Source organism: Crinia signifera, chromosome 1, assembly GCF_055691185.1.
Source record: "Crinia signifera chromosome 1, ASM5569118v1, whole genome shotgun sequence".
Classification (NCBI taxonomy): Eukaryota; Metazoa; Chordata; class Amphibia; order Anura; family Myobatrachidae; genus Crinia; species Crinia signifera.
This window is the reverse complement of record NC_139217.1, coordinates 329,208,407-329,218,678: the sequence shown is the minus strand read 5'-3', so window position 1 is coordinate 329,218,678 and position 10,272 is coordinate 329,208,407.

The window sequence follows — 10,272 nt, the reverse complement described above, 5'->3', positions numbered from 1 at the left end:
GCTCAGTCTATCAATAATCGGCTGATGTGTGCATTTGCAGCCATGTGATCAGGTCTGAATTACCCCTTTTATCTCTCTCCATTGTCTCTCTCTCCAAGATTTGATCAAGCTCCCTCCATATGTGCAGACTTTTTTTTTGAATAGCATCTTCCACCTCAAGTAATAATGTGGTTTGGTGTGCTCATACAGTGTGCTGGTTAGGGGGTGCTCATACACAACATTAGGGGTGCCTCAATTCTGCAGCTTGGTAAATCTGACATTTTAGCAGTCCCCACAGAAAATTGTTGGGTAGTTTTTGCAGTTGGAAATGTGAGACAGTGGCAGATATTGGAAATATCTGCATTGGTCACTCCTTGCTTCATACATAGAATACAATATGTGGGAATTTCTGAAAACAGCAGTTTTACCATAACGAAAATGCAGCCTTGCGATTAAACCGGAATTGGGCCCATAGAATGGTGAAATGGTGTTATACATACTTGCCCACTTTTGAAAACTAGTTTCAGGGAGATTATAGTTGTTAGTAGAATTTTACACAGTGCATGGGTGTCATGCTCCACCCAAAGGGCGTGTGTAGTTCCATATATGGAGAGATTGTTAAAAGAGATTGTGAACGTGTCACCTAGAAGCGTGGCTGTGTACTTCTACATCTGAGAGGAATCTTTTAAAATAACTTATATCCACATGTAGATGAGCCCCAAAGCAGTTAGTAAGAGATACTATACCTGGTAAAGTGCTGGGAAATGGTGCTGATGATTCAATGTAACTGTATCTAGCTCACAAATAGTTTTTTTTAGGGGGGGGGAGGGAAATTTAAAAACATTTGCATATTTAGTCAATATTTGACAACAGGTACAGTAATATCCTATTGCTAGAGCTTTTGCAATTGTTGTGACAAGTACTTTGCTGCCACCTAGTGGTATGTATAGATATTTCAGAAGTTCATAAATAAAATCACCATATTAAATTATTATTATTATTATTATTATTATTATTATTATTATTATTATTATTATGCATGCTGTGCAAAGAAAATTTGCCATTCATATTAGTCTATGCTTATCATCTAAATTCCCATATACCCAAGCACACATATGCACCAGGGTTGCCTACTTTTGAAAAATAATTTCAGGGAGAAAAATAAAAGCCAAGGGGCGGGCCTTGCATTCGTCACCAGAGGGCGGACCTTGCGTCGACAGGGGGTGGGCCTACAGTACTTTTGATAAGCATGCAGACAGATTTGGGCATGAAATATGTTTGTGTATTAATTTGGTCCGCAACCAATCAGAAAAATATATTTGTGGATCGCCTGCACTGTAGTCCTCAAAGGGTTACATGGTTCTGTGATGTGCCCTATGCCCCTATATGAATGGCATAACATATGAATGACAAAACATGTAACATACTTTCTGGAGGAGGGAGGAGAACAGACTCGAGGGAGAGGATATTATTGCAGCAACTTTGCTGCTTGCCGGGCACTGTTTACTTTAAGGCAAGGGTTAAGGGGATATCTGCTGTCCTGGCTAGTGAACTGTGATACACAGAAGCCAGAGCAGGGAACTCACACTAGAAACCTAGATGAAAGTATCCAATTACCTTACTTATGCAGTCTCCGTGTGCTGCCTGAAAGCACGGAGCCGCCTGTCACTGTGTGCTGCTGCTGGAAAAGGCATCACTACTAGTAGCTGTACATAGTCCCCTGCCTGGAGGACGGAGGTGGAAGCCGCTGTCACCCGTTGCTGATAGGGAGGGACGGCTTCACTTGCACACTGTACTGTGTGCCCGGCCATAGGTGGAGATCTGGGAGGTCTCCACTCTCCTAGCTAATGCAGGTACTATTGCCGCAATGTGTAGGAAGCGAAGCAGCAGCTGCGGGAGAAAGGGTCCGTCTTCCGGGAGTCCGTGAGATATCCCATGATTCCGGGAGTCTCACAGACATTCCGGGAGAGTCGGCAGCCCAGATATGCACACTAGATTATATTTTCATCAGCAGTCTTTTAACCTACAGTTGGTAATATAGTATCATTGCATGACTGAATTGCTTTCTTTAGCTAAAATAAGTAGACTAATTTTCTTTCTCCTTTTTTCCTTCATTCTGTCTTCATCTGTTTCTGGCATCCCGCTCCCAATTTCCCTTACCCACTCTTGCCTAATATTACTTTTATTTAATATTTAAAATAAACATATTTACCACTCAAATCAGTCTCCCTGTGTGCTAACCTTTAACATGATGTGTTCCATACTCTTTGCCCAGGCTCTTAAAAGTCTTTTAAGTGTTCAAATAACTGTTATTGTCTGTTTTGAGTCTTATCCTCCTTTTGCTCACCACTTGTTCAACATAAACAGGATAGCTTCAAGACGGTGTGACAGAGAAACAGAATAACCATATCAATTTGCTCAGTTCTTAATTTAAAAATAAAAATCAGTTACTACTCACAATATAGCTCTCCCAGTTTTCTTCTTCCATCAGACAAAGAACTGGTGATGCGATTCAGATCCGATTATCGGTCAACTGCGAATACGTACAGATTGTAGAGCGCATGCACAAGGCCAAACAGTGTCAAAAGCGAGCGTCTTTTTTGATTGCTAGCCATTCACAAGATGATTGACAGGAAGTTGACTATTGTGGGTGTTACCCAATAATTTTTTGGAGGTGTCAGGAAAAACGCAGGTGTACCCAAGCATTTTCAGGGAGGGTTTGTGACATCAGTTTCATTTCTGAACAGCTTCTTTCTATCGCACAGGAAGAGTATGTCCTGGTTTACGCACAGACTGCTCACAATGGAAAAATAATTTCATAGCGAGCAGCTTGCATATGGATTTTGCAGCCGATTGACGTAGTTTTCGCAAGCCATTCGCAGCCTTGCACAAGGCAGGTTTTCACTCTGGCAGGGTGATGATTACCTAAACACAGGGCTCTGCAAAATCACCCATCAGCGATCAGGTCTGAATCAGGCCCTTGGGTCAGAAACCCAGGTGATCATCCAATAAATAAACCTAATAAATCTTCTTAAATTGACCTTCCAACAGGAAATTAAAAAAAAATTCAGGCATCTTAGATGAGAAGTGTAGGTCAATTTTTAAATCATGAATTGGAAATCATGCCCTCTGAAATGGGTGTGGTATAGGACACAGACAATGTGTAGGCTGACAACAGAAGGTAGTCATGCACAAAGTTGATAATGACAAAAGGTCAACCCAAGCAAAAGGTCAACTTGGATAAGGTCAAACCGTAAAAAGGTTGACATTAGTTTTTAACTTTTTGTATGTCAATGTCACTACCTGAGCACGTGTATCCCCAATTAGTGTACTGCGCCCTCTTGCATGGCTTGCTTTGCTCACAATGTTTCAGGCCAAGGTAAAAAGTTACACTTTTTTTAAAAAAATCCCCCAAAACTCATGTCAACCTTTTTACAAGTCAACCATTGTTAATGTTGAGCGTTTTGTGTTGACATTGTCTACCAGTCATCTGGATATCCTCTGAAATAGATTTACTCAAAGAGAAACAAGAGGACACTCAGGGTGGGATGTTGCTATGAACAACCAATCAGAATCTACTTCTCATTTTTTTTAGCACATTCTAGAAGATAATAGATAAAATCTGATTGGTTGCCCATAGCAACATCTCATATTCACTAGAACTCCCATCTTAGTAAATAAACCCCCGAATATGAATCATGTAGGAATACTACAGAATAAGTAAGATTTCTGACAATACATATAATAGATACATTTCTCAGGAACTCCCTCAAGGACTGTAATTACCATCTCATACCAGATTTATATTAAATAGAATTTCTTATTGACCAGGCGCATACTGTAGAGCCTCACATCAAGGCTGGCCGCAAAGAGATATAACAGTCCACCTACATTATTTAAAAAAGGGAAGAAATAGTTTCTGGGATACCTATACGTAGACTCAAAATATGAACATGTAGATATTTCAAGATATGGCATTCTCTACAATACAAACATGTAAAGGCTTACAGACAGTAATGGAAATGATTCACCAATATAAAGTCAGACACATATTGTATTTTCCAACCTCTGCTAGTTGCTGAAAATTAAACTTACTTCACAAAAACATTAGAACGAGATATTATTCAAGCTAGAATCTTGATAGAGCCTAATAGACTTACCGCACAAAGGAGCTCTCCTCAACCACAAAGACCAACCCACCAATGCCTGAGTGAACAATAACGAAACATTTGTCTAAAGGCCCCCATACACTATGCGATTTGGGCACAATTTCACCCGATTCGGACGAATCGGGCCGTGAAATCGGCCCAAATCGCACTTGCAGACACCCCCTCCGATCTGATGCGCGGTCCCGTGCGCATCGGATCGGGGTCGGGAGGTCGGACGGGCTGCACATAAGATTTGCTAAATCTTATGTGCAGCCCAGCCCTGGAGCCGTGCGGGGGATGACAGTGGGCGGGGGATGCCGGCTATAGAGAGCCGAGCAGGGGGGGGGGCTGCATAGGGAGCTGGGCAGGAGGCACTTGAAGCTGTTGTGGTGGGGTGACAGCAGGAGCAGGGCACCGGGCAGGGAGGATGAAGCTGGCTGCTGGGCAGCGGCGCGAGCTGGGAGGAATAGATAACTTGAAAAAAAAGTCCATACAGATGACTAGCAAGCCATTGATTGGCTGAGACCTCTCTCAGCCAATCGCTGATTGGCTGAGAGAGGTCTCAGCCAATCAATGGCTTGCTAGTCATCTGTATGGGCTTTTTTTTTTCTTCAAGTTATCTGTTCCTCCCGGGCCGGCTCCCGCCGCTGCCCGGCGCTCTGCTCCCGCTGTCACCCCACCACAACAGCCTCCTCCTGCCCGGCTCCCTATGCTGCCTCCCCCTGTTCCGCTCTCTATTCGCCGGCATCACCCGCCCGCTGATTTCCCCCGCATGGCTCCCTCCTCCTGCAGCTCCCCAGGGACTGCATATGATAAATCCATGCGATTTATCATATGCAAACCTTGGCACATCAAGTGCCTAATCGTGTGTCCCCCTCCCGGGGAGCTGCAGGGTGAAATCAGGTCCGACTTGTCCCTAGGACAAGTCGGACTAATGTATGGGGGCCTTAAAGATAAGGGGCCAGATTCTCTAAGCTTCAAAAGTGATAAAATGGAGAGTGATAAACAGCCAGCCAATCAGCTCCTACCAGCCATGTCACAGGCTGTGTTTGTCAAAAAAATGTCAGACAGGAGCTGATTGGATGGCTGTTTATCACTCTCTATTTTATCACTTTTGGAGCTTAGAGAATCTGGCCCTTGACCTTTCCATAACAAAAAAGAATAGCTGAAATCACTGAATCAACTAAAGTCCAACCTTACTGAATCTTATTCATGTCTTATTCAGTGGGGACAATAAGCTCAATTTCTCAAGCCTGTCGCAAGTCTATCGTGCTAGTAAATCAATGCATATTTTTCAGTTTACCTCACACTTATCCAACCATGGATTATATATTGCATTATCATTAGGTTGTTCAATATGGGGGTTATTCTGGTTGATTTGCAAGGCTGACCCTGCACATGTGCATATGCCCACCATCGGTCCCTGTGCGAATGTTCTGGTCCGTGCGAATTGACCAGAATAACCCCCTATATCTAATTGTGAGATTTTTTAGGAAGTTTTAAAAATGCTATGCTATGTTTATAACATAGAATGTTTATAGCAATGTGTAGGCATCTAGTAATTCTAGCCACATAAGTGGATGTAGTGATAAGATGGACAATAACAATATTGATATTCATCTGGTAGGCACAATGTCAATAGTTATGATGTCAACACCACAATTTCGACAGTTATGATGAAAGGTTTGGGTTAGGCACTAGAGGGATGGCTAGGCGTTAGAATTAGTGGAGAAATACCCACTTGAATGTTAGAGGATCCCAAATCAGACAAAGCAGTGAATGTCACATGATCAATGGGATCCTGGAGGTTCCTTTGGCTTGGGTGGCTTCCACTTTCAGGAGCAGGCCAATCAATGCTTGGCCATCAGAGATGATACCGGAATCAGTATCAGCTTTATTGGCCAGGTATACTTGCGTATACTAGGAATTGGATTTGGATTGCTGTGCAACAGCTAGTAACAGTAAAACAGTGACAGTACGGATACACAAAACACATACAGGTATAGGTTAGATGTACCCTGGGGATTATAGACGCAGGGAACATGTGTTTGCCGAGCTGCACAGCGCCTAGGCGGCAATCAGCGGCGCCACTGGTCATTGCAACAGCCAGCAGTAGAGGGCTCAAAAGATCATGGGCCAGATTCTCTAAGCTTCAAAAGTGATAAAATGGAGAGTGATAAACAGCCAGCCAATCAGCTCCTGTCTGACATTTTTCAAACACAGTCTGTGACATGGCAGGTAGGAGCTGATTGGCTGGCTGTTTATCACTCTCCAGTTTATCACTTTTGAAGCTTAGAGAATCTGGCCCCATCTCCCTTACAGTCATAAAAACATTCTAACATGTCAACATTTCAGCGCGGTCTTCGTGAAGAATGTTGATATAACTGTATAACAATGTCAGCATTCTCCTGCTTTATGAATGCCCTACACCCCATATAAGGTCATCCAAACCTGTATGTTAAAATAATTAGTTTACACTTAATTGCTAACTTCTCTAGTTTTAACAGTTTTATGTGAAATGATTTGACTATATTAATAATTTATTAACTATTATTCCCTGCTTTTAGGTTGTTCCCTCTATTTTATGTCCCTTCTACCTCCCTCCTTACCACTTTTTCTATGTTGTTGTTTTCCACCTTGCCTTATATATCATCACATATTTACTAATATTGACTGCTTTCTCATAGTAGTCATTATATGGAAAAGCCATTCATTTAACACAAAACTGAATATTTCATTAGGATTCTCAAGGATTCTTACCCCATGTGGTCTTGCCGTACCTCATTTTCCATAATTTTCATTCAGTTTACCTTTGTCACACCAATTCCCCCTTTCCTTTGTTCATGCCAAGTAACTCCCAGCATAAGTGACCTTTATTGTCCTTATTAATCCCTCCAACTCAATACGTACATAACTTTTGAATTAATTAAATTTGAGCGTGACGTCACTAAGCCCCGCCCCATTATGTTAAACAGGTGAATTTGAGGATCTCCGTGGAGGGGGCGGGGCTAAAATGACGCGATTTTGTCATTTTAGCTCCGCAGTGTCCTGCAGGACTGTGATACATGCTAAAAAGCAGGAAGATATACACTGCTAACTAAATTGAGAACCCCCAGCTAAAACTGCATAAAACCTGTGGATATCCATGCACTGAAAGAGACTATGGGCATTATTTTTTTCATTCAGGCTAATTAAGCAACCTGCTATATTCTTTGGTTTCTTGTAGTGGATGCATTATAAAGTATAGACTGCCACCATGTGGGAATTTTTCATATTGCAATGTATGTCTTCCCCTGTCATATAAAAGTTTGTAGATCCTCCAACTTGACCTCATCCACTTTGTAATTTACTATCACAGCTCAGCTCCCTGTGCTGAAATTAGTAAGGGTTTGGGTTATTTGCATAAATTGAACAGTCTATTGCAGGCATGTCCAAACTACTGTATGACCCTCCAGCTGTTGTGAAAATACACATCCCAGCATGCCTTTCCACAGTCTTGCTATTAGGAAATGCTAAAACGATGGCAAGACATGCTGGGATGTGTAGTTTCACAACAGCTGGAGGGTCATACAGAGGGCCACAGTTTGGATATGCCTGGTCTATTGTAATGATAGGTGAACTGGAGATGAACATTTCTATGAAGCTACAATATGTCCAAAAAATATATCATAGGTGGCAAACGCAAAAATGTAAAGCTACGCCACTGTATGGAATACAGCATTAAAATTTAACAGTACAGATGATCTAAAGCAGGAGTGTCAAACTCAAATTCATCGGGGGCCGCATCAGCAGTTTGGTCACCCTCAAAGGGCCGGTTGTATCTGTAGGACTATGTGTCCACTCTTTATTATCATAAATTATTGTCACTGCATTCAATTATTACTGTTTTTTGTAATAATGTAAGTAATAACTAGCTCTGAAAGCAGAAACATAGTCAGAATAATGAGGTATTTGATTGTAGTTTATGGTCCCTATACCACTGTAAAGTGACATGGAAGTGGTCAGTATATCCAAAGTTTATCGCTCCACCTGCCATGGTATGTAACCATTGCAGTGCTGTGAAGGGCAGGTGCAGACCAACGCAGAGCCCACTCACATTTCAGTAGCAGATGATGCAAGTCAGAAAAGGAGGGTCAAACATCGCTGATATTGTCCACAAGACACTTTATTGGAGACTGCTCAGACCTAATACCATGTTCTTCTGTCTGAGCAGTCTCCAATAAAGTTTTCTTGCGGATGATATCAGCAGTGTGCATCCTTCCTACTGGAATTATATTCTCAAATTAATTATAATCAGACTTTTAAGCAGAATAATAAGCAGACCCCCCCCCCCCCCCACATACATCATATCTAGGAGAGAAGGGTTCAGGCAGCTGTTGGATCTGTCACTAACACCCTAACCCTCCTCCCGCAGGAATTCTCCTGGGGCCTCTATGAACCAAGGGTACCCACCGGGATATAAATGGTTAAGTTTTTTTACTTTACATACACATCAGGCGATCTATATAGAGAGACGATACAACGAGTTAGTATGGTACATCCATAGCCCTGATACTCACCAACTCAGCATGGTACTGATACCATCAAACTAGGAAGTGTCAGATGTCGTTTGACACCCTGGCTCTCACGCTACATGTATATATCAATTTCCCCCCCCGTACGAACCTACATAGAGCACATGCATGCCCCTGATAAGGAGCGATACCTACCAATCCAAGAGTAGCCAATTCCTTCCTCCCCCCCCCCTTTTTCATGCACACATTGTGCGACTGCACATAGAGGCGACATAACATACCAGTGTCGACACCACCTGGTTGACCGATGCATAACTAGGAAGGGTGACAGATGGAACGCCCGCCCGCAATATGAATAAGCATCACCAGCACCCACCTCTAAGCAATCAGGAAGAATATATCAACGCTACTCATCTATAATTAACGAGGGAATTGATCCACTTATGGCCATATTCACCGCTTATGTGTCCAAAGTATAACTGAACATAGCAGCATCTATAACACGTATGTCTCTGACAACGGCACCCTAGCTACGGCTGCCAGGGTTAACAGAACGACAGACCACCAATAGGGCTGGGACTACTACGTTAATCCATTTATTATGTTGATCCATTTATGGTCCTACTCACCGCTTATGTGTACATAGCATAACTGATCATAGCGGCATTTATAACACGCATGTCTCTGACAACGGCACCCTGGATACGGTTGCCAGGGCTAACAGAATGACAGAACACCAATGGGGCTGGGACTATTACGTACGCAATACACCTGTGAAGGGGGCGGCGACAGGGGCGGTACATAGCATCCCATTGGTACTACGAAATAAGAGCACCTACTTAAACCCGCTGGTGACGGTGATACAGGTTGCCCTGAGGAAGAACTGCGAAGCGTACGCCGGCCTCCACGAGCCGTGCGGTCGCTCCCTTAGCTTTATTATTTTCCTGCCTGATTGTTACCATTTCTAGTCCTTTTAAGGACTCTAGGAGATCAGCAGTTAGCTGTTAGTCATTCCGCCTGCCAGTCCTGGGTGATACTTACCTGTGACCCCACGATCTGACAGGGACGGGACACAGCTGCCAGACCCTATGTGACACTGCCTGCAGCATTACAGATACCCGCTGTACGCTGGGAACATTGTCCAAATATATTTTTGGTAATATATACTGGTTACTTATATGCACTGTTATGAGAAGTGATTTATTGGGTGAGTTGGGCAGTACACACTAGGCGATCGCGCCGACTGCTCAAGACTCCACCTTGTCACTGTGCTGATCCACCTACAGGATCTTTTCGTTGCACAGTGTTTATATATATCGAGGAAATCACTATCATATGAGTACACAGCAGTGCATTCCAGTTAAAATATAAGCGACTGCCCAGCCGTCAGCGCTTTACCACACATGTTATAGAAATTTTCTTCTATGTGTATATATAAACGTGATGTGCATATAAATAGGACACAGGCAGACGATTAATTGCCTATAACAGCAATATTATGTCCCCCTAGGTGCACCATAGGCAACATAGCCAGCACCAAGGGTGAGACTTATCATTAAGAGTTATACCAATCCAACCATAAGTGCTAAGGGACGCCGCATGAGCCCAAGTTTTTAAATTCACATCAGCAC